This window comes from Chinchilla lanigera, unplaced genomic scaffold (assembly GCF_000276665.1).
Source record: "Chinchilla lanigera isolate Chin_1 unplaced genomic scaffold, ChiLan1.0 scaffold00022, whole genome shotgun sequence".
NCBI classification, from domain to species: domain Eukaryota; kingdom Metazoa; phylum Chordata; class Mammalia; order Rodentia; family Chinchillidae; genus Chinchilla; species Chinchilla lanigera.
Genome location: NW_004955423.1, coordinates 12,425,253 through 12,441,967, shown reverse-complemented (window position 1 = coordinate 12,441,967; position 16,715 = coordinate 12,425,253). Strand labels below are relative to the sequence as shown.

The 16,715-nt window shown below is 36.8% G+C and overlaps 1 long non-coding RNA gene across 1 annotated transcript in view; it reads right to left on the bottom strand.

Annotated features, from left to right (window-relative positions):
* The window catches only part of LOC102009397, a 55,287-nt gene that overhangs the window by 27,381 nt on the left and 11,191 nt on the right, over window positions 1–16,715 (bottom strand). Inside the window, exon 2 of the long non-coding RNA XR_260967.2 lies at window positions 8,621–8,656. This is a non-coding gene — a long non-coding RNA (uncharacterized LOC102009397). The remainder of the gene's footprint in view (window positions 1–8,620; window positions 8,657–16,715) is intronic.

Genomic DNA, 16,715 nt, shown 5'->3' with positions numbered 1-16,715 from the left:
TTTGTAATAGCTAAATCCTGGAAACAATTCAAATGCACATCATCTGAGCAATGGATAAAAAAAAAAAGATGTGGTGTTTTTATACAGTGGAGTATTACTTAGCTTTAAAAAAATAAACTCAAGGCTTTTATAGGTAAATGGGTGCAAATGGAGACCAAACTCACAAGTGAAATAAATCGGACCCAAATGTATAAACATCATTGTTGTCTCCCTAGTGTAAGAACCTGAAAGAGTAAGCAAAACTGAAAATGTACAATAGATATTGGGGAAGGGAAAGAAATTGCTCAAAAGAAGGAACAACTGGGATGAGGGACAGGAGAAAAAGACAGAAAGGAAGAAGGAAGGGAAAATATGCATATGTATATAGAAGAATAGCTGAGACAACTATACTGCTGAAGTCTAGTGGTTTATTGAAAGGAACAGTTAATGCCTATTTTTTTCTCTTTGAGCAATTTTGCATGCTTATATCTGGTAATCTGAACAACTGATTTGAAGACAACAATATGCAATGTAACAACCATTGGTGAATTCCTACCATCTTGTCTGGGGAAGCTCTGTATCACTTCTAATGGGTTTTTTGTTGTTGTTGTTTTTATTTTTTATTCTCTTTAATGGTTTGATCAATCTTGCATTCTTGCATCTGGTAATCTGAGCAACAATCGTTGAAGATAACAGTGTGTAATATGACAGCGACTGTTAATCCCTATTATTTTGTTCTGAAACCCTGTATCATTTTTATTGTTTTTGCTTTGTTTTGTTTCTATCTATATTGTTGATGTGTTACTCTTGTTCTTTTTTAAATTCTCTTTAAGATAAAAAAAAAGAAATAGGGGCTGGGGATTTAGCTCAGAGGCAAAGCGCCTGCCTGGCAAGCGCAAGGTCATGAGTTCGGTTCCCAGTACCGGACAAAAACCAAAAAATAAATAAAGAAATAAAGAAATAAAGAAATAAAGAAATAAAGAAATAATCTTGAACTCTTCAATTAAAGAAATAGTTCAAGGAATGTGATTTATTTCTGGAAGCAGCCAAGGGGCAGAGACGGAGACAGAGAGAAGAGTAATGCTCTTGTCAGTGCCTCATTTTCCTAGAACTAACATATACTATTAATTATTTTCATTGTTGACATTCTTTTATCCCTTTTAGTTGAACATTTATCTGCCTGGCTTATTGTTGGGAATTGATTCTATTGATTGGTCTATTTGTGAGGAGAAAAGTTAAAGTTAATAAATACAGAAAACATGCATATTCTCTTGTGAAGCAGAGACCCCTGCACCATCTTGCGGCAGCAGTCTTTAGAAGAGATAAAACACATGCTTCTACAGTCACAGATAATTCAGGAAATTCAAGGACTTGGAAATTCTAACACATCAACTCAGATGTTCTTGACTTATTCCTTTTTCACCTTAACATAGTGAACTTGCTAAGATAGAGAATTCAACTTCCTCTGGAGATTTGTAATTTGTGTAAAGTATAAAGTATAATTATGCATTCATAATGATATTTCAGTCAGTAATGGAACACATATATAATGGGGGTCCCATAAGTTATAATGTAGCTTAAAAATTATAAATACACCTTTGTAGATCTACTGGAAGTTTCAATAGTAAAAAAAATCCTTCAGCAATGGACTCAGTCAAGACAGGTGGTCAGATTTTTGCAATGCCACACTAACTAGTCTCTGGATAAGGAGTATTATGGGGGATGCATACACATGCAGTGGCCATGGTTCTTTTAGGGCAAAGCAGTTACTGGAGCTTCAACACCCAGTGCTCACAGGAATTGGGGGAATAAATATGTCCATCAATACTCAGTTCTCAGAAGTAGTATCTTGAAGGGAGTTTTGGGTGGTAAGACACAATATTCTTTACTATTTACTAAAGCTCACATCAAATTTCACTCTCTTCTTCCAAGCAGGTAATATTCTCATTTTCTCTCTGAAGTTCTTGAAGACTTCGCTATGCTTTATTTATAGCAATATCTTCTACTACATTTACTGATAATTCTAATCCTTCCTGATATATTTAAAATTCCTTGAGTGGTTCATTTGTGTCAGGCTTTTCTTTGAGCACCTTACTAAGTCTATTTCTGTACCTTCTCATTGTGCAATCAATATTTGTTTTATCTTGCACACTTCTATTCATCTTCAGATCTCAGCTTACAAAGCCTTTCTTTAAGAAAGCTGTTCTAACCTCCCAGACTCAGGAAGATTACAGATGTTCATTACACCTTGTACTTTTCTATCACTGCATTCATCACAATCTACTTAATTTATCACAGAACTAATTGTTTAACAGCCTTTTACAGCTAAAAGTAAATATTCATGAAGACTAGTTCTAGGTCTCACTTTTCACCACTTTATCTGCAGAAATTATTGCAATGCCAGCTGCTGGTAAATAGCTAGGAAGTAGTTGTTGAGGGAAAAGATGAACAAATTAAGGAATGAAGGTGAGGATCCACTTTAGGATGAAAGTTGCTTGGAAAAGATTGGAAATCCACAGGCACTGGACTCACAGGGGCTTGATTTAGTTCATAAGCATTTTGTTCTCCTAGGATGTTGGCAGGATGAAGAGCATCAAGGGGCTATCTTGATGAGCCAATGAAAGGATCAAAGTATTGTAGACATTTTGACTGCAGAACAGACCCTCATGAAAGACTGCCCAAATAGTCATCTGGAAGACACAAAAGGACCGTCAACCTCTGAGGTTCATGGTCGGATAAAGTGGCCTTCTACACAAATAAGAGGTCAGGTAGAGTAAAACATTAGTGTGGAAAGGAAACTTTTGTCGTGTTTGCTTGTTAACCTGGTCCCTCACCAATGATCAGGGGATTGCATTTCAGCCAGCAAGACCCTTATATATAAGCCACCTCATTGTGCTTTTAAAAACCAAGACAAAGAAGAAAAAATGATCCCGCGGTCTTCATTGCCATATTTCTTGAACAGAGGACACAGAAGGATGTAAGGATCACAAGTACTCTTTTGCAATCTCATCAGGTATTTTCTATCAAAGTTGGCTTATTGTGTAGATATATAGTTCAATAAGCACACACTTATCACATGTCAATATGCAAATGTTTGTACAGTCACTATTCACGTTTCTAACCTACTGTAGATGTTGGGTTCTTGCATCACATTGTATAGTTGCAAATTCTATCTAAACCACATATAACATGAGCTGTATTTGGAAAGTCATTTGGCAGCCTCAGTTTCTCCATTTATAAAACAAAGGTAACAGGAAAAACTACACCAGAGTTACTATAAGGGAGGAAATGAGAAATCAATACTTTCTGTGCAGTAAGTCACCAGTCCTATGATTAGCTGTTATGATAATAGATGGGCCGTGTTCGATAAAGAAGGTTGTCAGGCACTTATTGATAGGATTATGAGCTTCATGTTGCCAAAACTGTATATGAGTTAGGTGAAAGTCAGGTGCAAAATATATCATAATCGAAAGGAATACTTTAAATAATAAATGTTCCTTAGAAGAAGGACCTTGTATTAACAGGGTACTTATCTAATAACTGCCTGCGAGCTCCCTGATGTGAGTTAGACAATATTTCTGTCATGTAGGAGTTGGACAGGAATTTGGAGGGAGTTTTCAGTTGCTGTATACTAGCACAACTATGGAAATTAACATGAAGATTCCTCAAAACTCTGAGAATAAAAATTTCATTCCACTGATCCTCAGGCCTGTTTTTTTTTGTTCGTTTTTTGTTGTTGTTGTTGTTGTTTTGTCAGCACCATTATCTTCTTTGTTATTTTGTTTTCTTTTCTCTTTAAAATAAAAAGAATTTAAAAAAACATATTGAAGAAGTAAAGAAAATTTCATTCTACCCGAATATTCTCTTTCTAGGTATCTTCCTAGAAGAATTAAGGACATCAATGTGTCATAACAATGATATTGGTACCCATGTTAACAGCATCATAAACGCAATAGCTAAATCTTGAAAATGGCCAATATCCATTAAGAGATGACTAAATAAAGAAAATGTAGTATTTGTACATGATGGAGTACTACTCTACTATAAAGAAGGATAAATGTGAGTCATTTATGGGAAACTAGATGACCTTTGAGATCATAAAGTTAACTGAGATAAGTCAAACACACAAGCTTAAATTTCACACGGTCTCTCCGATATGAGAAACCCAAAGTATAAAGTATAAATTTAAAGAGCAGCATTCAAAAAAGAGCAACATAAAGAATAGATAATAGGAAAGAGGGAGACAGATCTTTTTCTAATGGAAAAATGACCAAGGGATGGAGGTAGAGGGCAGATAGAAAAGGAGGGGAAAAGAAAAGAATTAAGGTGTGTTATGTATTCAGACCAACTCCCCAAAAGAAATGTAGTGTACATACACTAATAAAAAAATTAACTAAAATAACTCCAGTAAAATCAACACATACAAAATGCACCTCATTATCAAATATCACTTACAATGACTGCTTTTTAAATTGTGCATTGGATTTCTACAGGATCTGTAAGAATGGCTACCATCAAGAAATCAATCAACAACAAATGCTAGAGGGGTTCTGAGGAAAAGAAACCCTTCTCCACTGCTGGTGGGAGTGTAGACTGGTGAAACCACTGTGGAAATCAGTCTGGAGATTCCTCAAAAAATTAAGATTAGAGGTCCCATTTAATCTAGATGTTCTCCTTCTGGGGATTTTCCCAGAAGAATTAAAAACATCATACCACAGCGATATACATGCACCCAAGTTTATAGAAGCACAATTTGTCACCGCCAAATCTTGGAAACAACCCAAATGCCCATAAACTGAGCAATGGATAAAAAAGATGTGGTATTTTTATACAATGGAGTATTACTGAATTCTAAAAAAGATAAACTTGAGGCTTTTATAGGTAAATGGATACAAATAGAGACCATACTCATAAATAAAATAAATCAGACCCACATGCATAGACATCATGTTGTCTCCCTAGTGTAAGAACAAGAAGGAATAAGTGGAATCCAAAACATGCAATAGATATTGGGAAAGGGAAAGAAATTGCTCAGAAAAGGAAACTGGAATTAAGGAAAGGAGAAAAATAAAGAAAGAAGAAAGGGGAAAAAAATATATATATATATACAGAAGGGTGGCTGGGATAACTGTACTGCTGATGTCTAATGGTTTATTGAAAGGAAAAGCTAATGCTTTTTTTCTTTATTTTTTTAGCAATTTTGCATGCTTATACCTGGTAATCTGAACAACTAATTTGAATACATTATGCAACATAATAACCATTGTTGAATTTCTATCACCTTATTTGGTGAAACTCTGTATCATTTATAGTTTTTTTGTTTTTATTTTTTATTCTCTTTAATGGTCTGATCAATCTTGCATCCTAATATCTGGTAATCTGAGCAACTTTGATGAAGATAAAAATATATAATATAACAACTACTGTTAATGCTTATCATTTTGTTCTGAAACCCTGTATCATTCTTACTGTTTTTGCTTTGTTTTGGTTTTGTCTATGTTGTTGCCATTTTGCTATGTTTTTTCAATTCTCTTTAAAATAAAAAAAATTGAAAAAAAATAAATTGTGCATTGAGATATAGGAAAATAATAAGTTTCCTTCTCCAGGCCTAACTACATATTTAGACATAGAACCTATCAATACTACTAAGTTTTCCCCACCTTTCTGTTAAGAATTACCAGTAAGGAAATTAAGTACCCTGTGGAAAGGTCCTGCCCATATCAAGAAGATAGAAGTGCTACAACTGAGAATTCAGGGAGAATCAGAACAGATAGATTTTAAGGGCTTTCTACTCAATCTATTCATGTTAGATCGCACCCTTTTTGAACAGTCAGATTGCTACACAGCCGTCCCTGCTTCACTGATACTAAGCATAAGAGTGGAGAGTCACATTGGCTTTTGAAGTCTTTAATCTGAAGGATCTTATGTCACATAAATCTAGGATCAAATAAATTTATGATGCTTTTTTATTGCTAACCTGTCTTTCGTTACAGCGGTGTCAGCCATAACCTTTTATGGTGGACAGGAAAGAGAGGATCCTGTTTCCCTCCCCTACAAGTCCTGGTTTTAGTGTTTTAATATTCAAATACAATCTCTATTTTTATGTCACCTATTTAAAAGAAAATGTTATGGTGAGAAACTGAAGATTCTGCTAAAGGACCCTGCTGTGTAAATACACAACCTTTGCCTTCCTGATAGGAAGACCAGGAAGTGCAGACCAGGCGTTAGCAATGTCTGAAGTTCTACTTTGGTGCCAACTTTGTGTGTGGCACTGAGTCTGAGCATGCCACCCTGCAATCTGTACCTCAGACCTCACTTACAGAATTTGAAATTTCAACTCACATTATTGGGCATGTACCACAATCAAACTATCATGCAGGGACCAGGCAGTGGTTCTAGGATGGCCTCAAACTTGCGAACCTTCTGCCTCAGCTTTCTGAGCATGGGGATCACAGGAATCTGCCCCAGGGCCCAGCTTCCAGGAGGACTTGAGACAGGAGCACGGGGCAGCATGCCCATGCTTCATTTCTGCGACTCGTGTGCTGCCCCTGCTCTCCACACTTGGTTGGTGTTGCTGCTGCTTCCTTTTGCTCCCTTGCATGCCTTGCCACCTCTCAGGTCAAAGGCCCTGGTTCTGCAAGGTCTTTATTCCCTTCTCTTTACTCTTCTAACCGCCTATCATGACCCTTGGCATTCAACACTATACTTACATATAGAAGGGACTAGATGAAATTTTATGTAGGTAAAAATATTAATAGCTATTTTAAAAGGAGGGATTAGATGAACATTATAACAGACGCTGAAAGAATTTAAATAACTAGTTTTTCTTTTCATATCTAATGTGTTATCTCACAAAAGAAACTCACAAAAGGCAACTAATTGTCTCCATTTTGGAATAAAAGACTCAGAGTAAGCTGATGCTATGATTTAGACTTATTTTATTATTATTACTATAAACACATGTTTATGGGTTTCATACTGGCCCTTATAAATGGGCATATATTATGCCATGATCATATCCACCTTCCTTCTGCCCTCTCTTGCCCTCCCCTCCTGCGCCCCACCCCTTGGAGAGGTGGGGTCTAGTGAGACCTGGTAGGGTCCCTGAGGGTGTTGCCCTTGGTGAGATCAATATACTTTTCACCGGATCCTGAGTTTGTACTTAGGAGAAAATTTTTCTAGAAAAAAACAAGAGTGGCTGATCTCCAATCTGGTTCCCCGTCTCATCTGCCATGATGTAATACAGCCAGCAGGGCCCTCACCAGAGCTGGGACATTGGACTCAGCCTCCAAAACTATAACTTAAATAAACTCTTTTTTTCCTAAAGTATCCTGCCTCGGGTATCTGATTATAATAACATAAAATAGGGTAATAAATCTAACAAATGTGTCATGGAAGCCTAGATTCAAACATGAGGCCATACAATTCTAAATTCTATATTTCTACATAATCACGCTTTCCAGAATATTACACTGAGGAAAAAAAAATGTATCCTAGACAGAAAGTTTGGAAGGTCATCAAAAAAGTGATACTCGAGGTAGATTTTGAAACTGGAAAAGATTATGACAGAAAAGTAACAGAAACGTGTCCTGCAAAGGGAATATTAATAAATGCCACAGATTGGGAGCTTTGAATTTGATTGAGAAAAGAGCAGTACAGATCAGCTATAGGTTATGGTATGTGAAGAGTAATCAAAAGTATTATGATAATAATATGATACAAAATTTTTTATACATTTCTACCATAGATAGATAGATAGATAGATAGATAGATAGATAGATAATCTTCAAGAACTTCCCATTTCATGCAGGCTAAAATCCATGATTGCCAAATTTCGCTCATATGTGTTAAACTCACCAGCCCCTCTTCAAGGCCTAAGAATTGTCATTTCTTAGCTCTAGAAATCTCCTTTCATAGCTAGTTCTTTTCTTGATTTCTCTATACATTCTAGTTTCAATTCAAATGTCATCTCAAAACATAGCTTGCTTAGCCATCCTATCTGAAATAATACCCTCCTTTTTATTCTCTCTTTATCCAGCCTTATTTTTCTTCATATTGCTGGTCCATATGCCACTTTAAAAAAACTATCAATGGCACCAAAAACAAACAACGTCTGAGAAACTATCACACCCAGGAGTTGCATTTCTCAGACTACCATGCTTCTGACAAATGAATATAATGTCGGACCCTGTGTAGGAGATTTAGACTGGAAAAGCCAAGATTCTGGATGAGAAATAAGGAAATTTGAATAAACTGCAAGGTTTAGTTAATTATAATGTCTCAAATAAGATGTTAGTAATAGGCAAAACTTTAAGTGAGGAAATTCTCTGCACTAACATCATGATTTTTCTGCCAGATCAATCCAATCTAAAAAGATGTTCATGGTTCTGTGTGTGTGGATGTGTGTGTGTACTGTTTGATAATTATCCATCTCCCTGGGAACTCTTTCTGTTTTATCACCAGTCTTAGAACAACGTCTGACACATAGCAGACATTTAATAAATATTTGCTTCATTAATTAATTGTGTCAATTATACCTCATAAAAACCCTATGATGGGCTCCAGGATTTTAAATAACATTTGATAGGTGACAGAGAAAGCAAGTATAAACTAAAGTATGACTTTATGATAGAGCACTTACCTACCACGTGAGAGTCCCTAGGTTAAGTCCCCAGCTCTGCAAAAAAAGGAAGGAGAGAGAGAGAGAAAGCCAAGGTCAAAACCACAATTCAAAATCAATTCAATCTGTTTCATATTTTGTGTATTTAACTACAATTTAGGACTTAAAAGGGAAATTGGAATACTGAATTTGTAAGTAATGTGACGGCAATAGGGACCCATGAAGGTTTTAAGGACGATTAGTAGCAAAATAGCTGTTTAAGTTAAAAAATATTAAGAAGAGCAGTGACAATGATAAGAAGGGAACTTTGAAGATTATGACAATGATGCCAATGAGAAGACAGGAGAAGCTGGGATGCAGTGGGAAGAGAAGGAAATACACAGCTATAAGATACGGAGTTTGGTCTTATAATATATGGGATGGACTGCTGGTTCCAGGGCACAAACAAGAAGAAAATGATAGTGATTACACTGAGGTTCTCAGTCTGGAGGACTAAAAGAACAGCACCCTCAAGGAGGAGTGTTGGAAGGAGGAGCTGCAGCTCTCTGTCCTTTCTATATATCCATGTATTTCACTTGGTTTTCATAAGCAGTGAGTGAAATGTAAACACAAAAACAGAAAATCCTTTGAGAAATTAAAAATATTACATAATTTATAAATTCATTTCAAAATGAATATTTTTAAGATCCCTAAGTAGAAAACGCACAATAGGAGGATATTTTTGCCCTCTTAGTTAATGCTTAGCTTTGTCTGACAGAGCATCAGTGATGGTTTTGTTATTTCTCATGTTTCAAGTGCAAAAGTTTGAAAATAAAAAATAATAATCCCCCTAGAAAGCTTTCTGCTCTCCACATCAGTCTCGAGGCTATTAAATGATAATTATGACTATGACTTAATAGCTAAGACTACATACATACAAGCTACAGAACAAATGAAAGGTGTTACCCTGGAGCAGAGTAATTTTTTTATGATCAATAGCCCATCATTAGCATAATGTTTATTTTATGCATTTGCAGACTTTATATTACCTGAGTTGTGGTTTATAAATATTAACCTATTGATCTTTGCTGCTCCTCCATCCGCTACAAGAGTTTCTATAAACATCATCACTTCCTTTTCTTGTAGGTGAAGGACAAAACAATAAAACAAACCTCTAGTTGTTTGATGATTATACATACATAGTTATAGAAAGTTCAGAATCCAAGGTTGTCTAACCACACAAATTCTTCAAGCTTTCCTAAGAATTTACATTCAGCTTATTCACAAATTCCAAACTGATAATATGTTATTTTTAAATGAAAATGTACAGTAGAATGAGCATCATAACGCAGCATACATATTTTTACCCAGCACTGTAACTTACATATGCTTTGTAAGTTATCAAAATAGCATGCTACTGGGTTGATTTTACAAAAATCTACTGGCAATTTTTTTAGCTATAGGATTTCATAAACAGGATTTTTCAAATTTTTCCCTGGATACATGTCTTTTCTTTCTTTTGGAAGCTCATTACAGTGAATATTAATCTGATTTCATTTAGGTAGTGAAGATCAGTTCTTTGAATCACCAAAATAATACATCATTAAAAACATACTTAGATGAGCCTAAGAAACCCATTAATTTTCTTATACTATTTTTACTCAGATTGTGTGGACTTCTTAACAGGAAGGTTTATTTGATCCATTATTTCTTTAATTCACTTTGCTAAGGTAAACCTGACAGAAGACTGAAGCCTCGGACCAACGTTAGAGTTACATTTAATGAAAATCTACAATACAAACGCATTTCAATTATTCATGTTTTCAGATATGTGCTGAAGAATGGGTACACATTTGTGTGTGTTTCTTTGATAGGATTCAAATAAGCAGTGAGCTTTAGAAAATACAGCCCTTAGTACTTTCAACAAATATCTTTTTACAAGCTTATCTTGAGCAAAACAGAGACTTTTAAATCAAACTTCTATTTCATCTATTTCTTTCTTTATTACTGAAATGAGTAAAGTAATTTTGCCTGGTAATTTAAATGCTTATCAAATTGGGAAGCAATAAGTATGACAATCAGCCTATTTGTTAGAAGCTGACTATATTATTATATTATATTTTATGACTGGGGTGATACATTTGTCTTGTCATGGGGAGTTACACAGATTTGTAAAGCTGTGAACCCAGATATAAGCTATATGTGTGCAAGGCAAAAGAACTGAAAATTACATCCAGTTGAACACAATGAAATTTGTTTATGCAAAAGAGCTTGAGAAGTTGGCCCCCACAGACCTCGTTTCATCACTTGCTGCACAGAAAATACTCTCGGTAACAGGTTCGACAAATCCACATTCAGCTCCATATGGTCATTTATCCTCTCCATGTCTTTGAAAGTAAAATACTGTGAAGGCGGCATTTGGGTTTTGGGTGACAAATGACTTTTCTCAATGGAATCAAAAGCTGTGGCCATCTGCAATGAAATAGATGAGCCACAGCTGGCTTTCATAATAATCAATCCTGATTGCAGAAGGACCGTGGCACTTCCAGACTGATTGTGAGGACCTGCTGGGACAGACAATACTGACCAATTCAGTCATGTTGACAACAAGTTATTTCTCATGTTTAGATACAGACTCTACTTTGTGTCATTGAGGGAAGGAAGGTGTTGGAACTCCTCCAAAACTCTCGGTCAGCAGTAGAAACCTGAACATTCAGAAAATCCTTGAACTAGATTTAGAGTGCTTATGACCCCCATAATGTACCAACACCGAGTGTACATGTATATCATGTCAGTAAAATTTGGAACCCAACTTTAATCGGGATTTCTACCAGGAGTAGAGATTTCTGTACCTGTGCATACATCCTGATGGGAACAGATTTTTCCTAAGTCCTGCTATGTGAACTGTGGGCCTTGACACCGTATTTTCTCTGTCTGACGAAGAACGGATACCTGGCAGAGAGGCTGCAGGTTAACAAGCTTTGCAATGCCTTAGGACTCTGGCCTAAGCTAGCAAAATTCCTCTTTTTGAAATTTGGAATCGAGAATCTAGCACGTCAAGCTAGTCAGCTATAGTGAGGTAAGCCTACAAGTGATCATTCCATGGCTGGGAAATTGATATTAGCCTAAAAGGAGTGGCAGAAAAGGAAACACAATAACAAGTAACATGTTGAATAATTACTCTGCACTGGACATTGCCTGCTATTTATTATAGACCTCATACCACTGTTAACATTCTTGGTCAATGCTGTTATTCCTCCTGTAGATCAGATGAAAAATCTGACATTTGGAGAGGTAAATGTAAAGAGGTATCCTATCATGCCGGTGTACAAGGAAGGAAGATCTGAGACCCACCCTGTTGAACTTCTTCCTGACTGATCCACTGTGGAGCTGGGAAGGTGAGAGGGAAATGAGGGAAAGAGGAGAAAAGCAGACAGAAAAGGAGATGACTCCATCCTGCAGGCAGGGGAGGGGCCTTCTCTCCCTTGTACTTCTGAGCTGTGCTTTCCACAGGTCTAAATATTCCCTGAATTTTGTCTTCAGAGTCTCAAAAACCTGCCATGTCTCCAGGACACTGTGTAGTGTCTATCATAGTGGACATATTGAGATAATTAAGCAAAGACAATATTTTTCTCCATTCCTTCTGACATCGCTTCCAATGTTTAATACTTCACACTGACTTCAGAGATTTAACCTTAGTATCATTGTGGCTTTCTAAAATCCACTGACTGTGAGTAAATGTGAGATTTTTCTTAACAATTTCTTACTTTTCTGTCTATAAGAAACACCCAAAAGCAAATCAGATAAGGCTTATTTGTTATTAATGGTGGCCACAATATGTAAGAAAACATTTATTTCTTCCCTTTGAAATCACTTTCATTTCTGATATTTTGCATCCTTTTCAAATAAATAGGTCATGGATGCCTTCGCCCATTATAATACTGCAACCCCATCCAAAGCCTGCATTCATGGATGCAGAGCTGGTTCCTTTCCCCACACTGTAGTGACTGGTTGAACTCTGATTCTAAAGGTGAAGCGTTAAGAGATTTGTATCAAACCCTCTCCTCCCGAGGCATGGAAGATGAAGAATATCTGGGTGACTTAGCCCCTAATTTCTCAGGATTGCTGCTTTCCTATGCAGAAGAGCTATAGGAAGGAGAATACAATTTTGTGTTATTTTACAGCTTAACCTGATTTGTATTTATTCAGGCCCTACATGTTATTTTCCCACGCTTTGTTTCAGTGTGAGAATTAAACTCCATTGCAAAATTGACAAATTCAAATACCCATTTGCCCAAATCTCCCATCTGCCCAAAGCTCCAAAGCTCCAATGGCTCAATCTCTGGTGGTGTGGCTTAGTCTACACCGGGCTCTGACACTGTTTGGATATCCATCAACCTTTGGTTTGTTCCACATTCATGAAGCAGCCAGCATGTACGATCAATTCTTCTTTTTCAGAGCATAGGCTGCTGCTATGTGTGGAGGTACTTAACTGTTTAAGCAAATCTAGGATACTGGAACAGCAATTTAAAATATATAATGAGCCACAGAAATAGTTCCTTTGTGTTTTCAATTACTTTCATAATGCTTCTTCATCATTCTTAAAATTGTTTCCCTTTGTTTTTAAAGGGAGGGTGGGAAGAAAAGGGTAATTATTGCAAAAATATAAAGACCTCTTTATTTTCTTTGATATTGTTCACAAATTCTGTGTCATTATAGATAAATGGTTGAAAAGATTTGCAGATAATCTTGTCTCAATTGCCTTATACTCATTTTACTGTATTTTTTTCTTAGAATAATGCCTTCACTATAATGGAATTTCAAATATATTAATAGATATTAGCACTGATTTTTCTTCATGTTAAATACTATTACATCTATATGTTGCAGTCTTATAAATAAAATATGTAAATACCCTTTAAGTGTGTGTATATATATATATATATTTATATTTTACATGACTATTCATTTCTGTAGAATATCTTGAAGGAGTAATGGATTCATTTTGCATTTTTTTGGAATTGCAGATCTTTTGCTATGCCAAATAGAAAAAACAAGCTACCTTTTTACTATGATACAAATATAGTGTATGAATTATACATTGACTATTCTGCTGCTGTCATGGTAAATACAACATTCTCTTTTTCCTTAGTCTTTTTTCCAAGTTTGCAAAGGCTAAGATCAATAGATGCTAGAACCTCTCACACAGGACACATTAAAAAGTTATAAAACTAAAAAAAATTATGAAACTGAGATACATAGATATATAAGTAAATCAAGAAATTTATAGAAAAAAAGGATTTTTTTAAGGTATCTGTAGATAGAACCAAATGAAGGAACTTGTTGATACTATTAAAATTGAAAGTTCCTGACACACGTCTCCTAGAAGTTCAGAACAGGGACAGGAAGCATAAGAGAAAGAGGTCTCCTCTGCAGAGCAGGAAGACTAGTGGTGCCTTTGGATAGAGATGCTGAGAAGATCCATAAACAGTCTCAGTACTTAAGTCAATGTGAGGAAGACCTAGGGAAAATCAAAGGAGAAAATGAAACTAAACCACTGTATGCAAAAGATATTGGGGAATTTCAGGCATTCACTCAGAGCTAAGATTAGTCCAACAGGAGCATCCAGATAGAAGGTTGCTAAAGATTGTACGAAACTTCTATTAAAGAAAAAGTTAATATGTAGGCATCCACCATACCCAGCGAGCACCTCTTCTAGGTTACAGTGGCACCCAACCAGGGAGGAACAGAAGGCTGGGTCAGGGAAGCTGAGAAGACATGTGGCCTGGTGGGAGAGGAAAAAGTAAATGGGCCAGCAGGATCCTCTTCCATTCTGCAGTTTACTCAACAGAGCGAGCTCATATGGATGGTTCAGAACAACGTGTAAAGTAGAGTAGAAAACAAAACTAGGTTTTATTTGGAAGAAGATTATGTTATTTGAAGCCAGTGGCCTAAAATACAAGGCAGTCTGCCCAAGGATTCATATTGAGTGAGGGAACAAGAGTTCAACAGGGCATGTTTAAAAGGAAGTTGAAGAAGGAGAGCAATATTGTTCAACACTTATAACCCTACAAAGCCCAGGTCCTCTAGTACACACCCTCTGAGGAAGTTTAAACCAAGTTTTTCTGGTGAAATACACACACACACACACACACACACACACACACACACACAAGAGAATAACTGTAATGAAGTGACACTGCATATCTGCTTCAAATGTTTTCATAAATATTAAAAAGTGTGGCTGCAGTAGCTATTACAAAGAAGACAGAATAAGGAAGTAGGGAGACAGAGTACTGTCAGGGACAGCATCTACAACACTGCTCACCTGCTCACCATGCCAAATCTGAGAAAGCGCACTTTCTGCTTGAAGGAAGATTATTCCAAGCAAAAGATGCAACAAGAACAAATCCTGGGACTGGCACGTCAGGATTTTAGTCAAGGACCAGTGAGAAGGCCAAGGGGCTGGGATGGCTGGAAACAGAAGAGGGTGACAAGGTAGGATCAGAAAAGCAGCAGGTCAAGTGGGGACCTCACAGGCGGTAGAAGAACTCTGCATTCTACTCGGAGAGAGCAGGAGGGCCCTGGGGCGTTCTACACAGAAGAACAGCGTGATCTGATGTACACTGCTAAAGGCTCAATTTCGTGCCTTGTTTGTTGGTTCCTGTGAACATTTCTCAGTCAGAAGGGCACATATACATTGTTCAGTTTGCCATGGCTCGGTGTGCTCGCTCCATTGTCTACACAAGGCTTGCTTTACCCTCTTGGCCCCTGACAGCTCTTGAACTTGCCACCCTTATTCTAAACTCATAATTTCTGCCTTTTACACAAAATAGGAAAACACTCTTAAAACATAAGTTCAAGCTGCTACCCTTCATGGTTTATTTTTTTCTTTCCTTTTGATGCATCTAGTCTCTCCAGACATTGCTCTATTCACATTCTGAATAAGAAAGCAGTTCTAAACTAAGACTTCTGGGACTTCGTAGGCCTTTAGGAATAGTTTAGACCCAAGAAACTAGATGTTCCAGAGGTCTTGAGTCAGCATCAGTTAAAAGCCACGTTGATTCTAGAGAACTTTTTAATTTCTCTTGAAGAAGAGTCAGGGAGTACTGGAATGGCACTCATGCCTAGACAAGGTCATCTCTAGGAAAAGAGGAGTCCAGCCACAACACACGATCCAATGTATACCCTCACCCCAATATGCATTATTATAGAAAAAAAGTCAGTTGAAAATTCACTTCCAAGATAGACTTGAAGAGGGAAAGAAATCTCCAAGGAGCAGCCTAAATATGTATAGAAGTGGAAAGAAAATAGTGTCCATTTGTTCTGGTAATGGCACATAGGAGGGCTAATTTAAGAAGGGGACAAAGGACTTCAGGTTTCTCTTTCTTACAATGTCCCCTGCCTTCAGCTGCCTCCTTGAGTTCAAGCATGGAGGGTAGCTCAGAATTGTCACTTATCAAACACATAGGACCTACTGGACACCCCAATTTAACACTGCAGGGAAGATCAAGTATGTCATATTTGGACATCTAGTTTGCTCTCTTATGAAATTCCCAGCTCTTCCTCAACAGTACTCCAGAATTCTGCTCATGGAGCCTACAAATCTAACCTTCCAGCTAGATTTATTAAGTGTGAACAATGTATGTGTAAAGCACTCTAGGTCCCGGGTATTAGGCTTTGAGTTACATGAGATTAATAAGAAGCCTCCTAGCCTTGATGAGTGCATGTTCCAGTAAAAGAGGCAAAATTATAAGTACATAAAAGTGATGTAGTCTATCAGGTGTTATTACTGTGGTAAAAAATAAAGTGTGAATGCACAGAAGATACTATCTTGCAGAAGAGAATCATATTCAGTTTCAAGCTCTTCACTTTTTGTTTATTGCTTTACATTTTAATTCATGTTAGAATCCAGGAAAAAATAATTTCACACATCACAGGGAATGCACAGGTAATCCTGTAAGGCACAGGTAAGATCATAGTGAGGCTTCAGTGGCATCTTAAAGACCCCAAGCTGCATGCTATTGCAAAGGAAATCCACCGAGGGCATTTAAGCAGACAAGGCACTCATCATAATTACATTTCCTCATTTATATCACTAGGCTGAGCTGCTTCCGTAAGCACTTAATTTAGATAT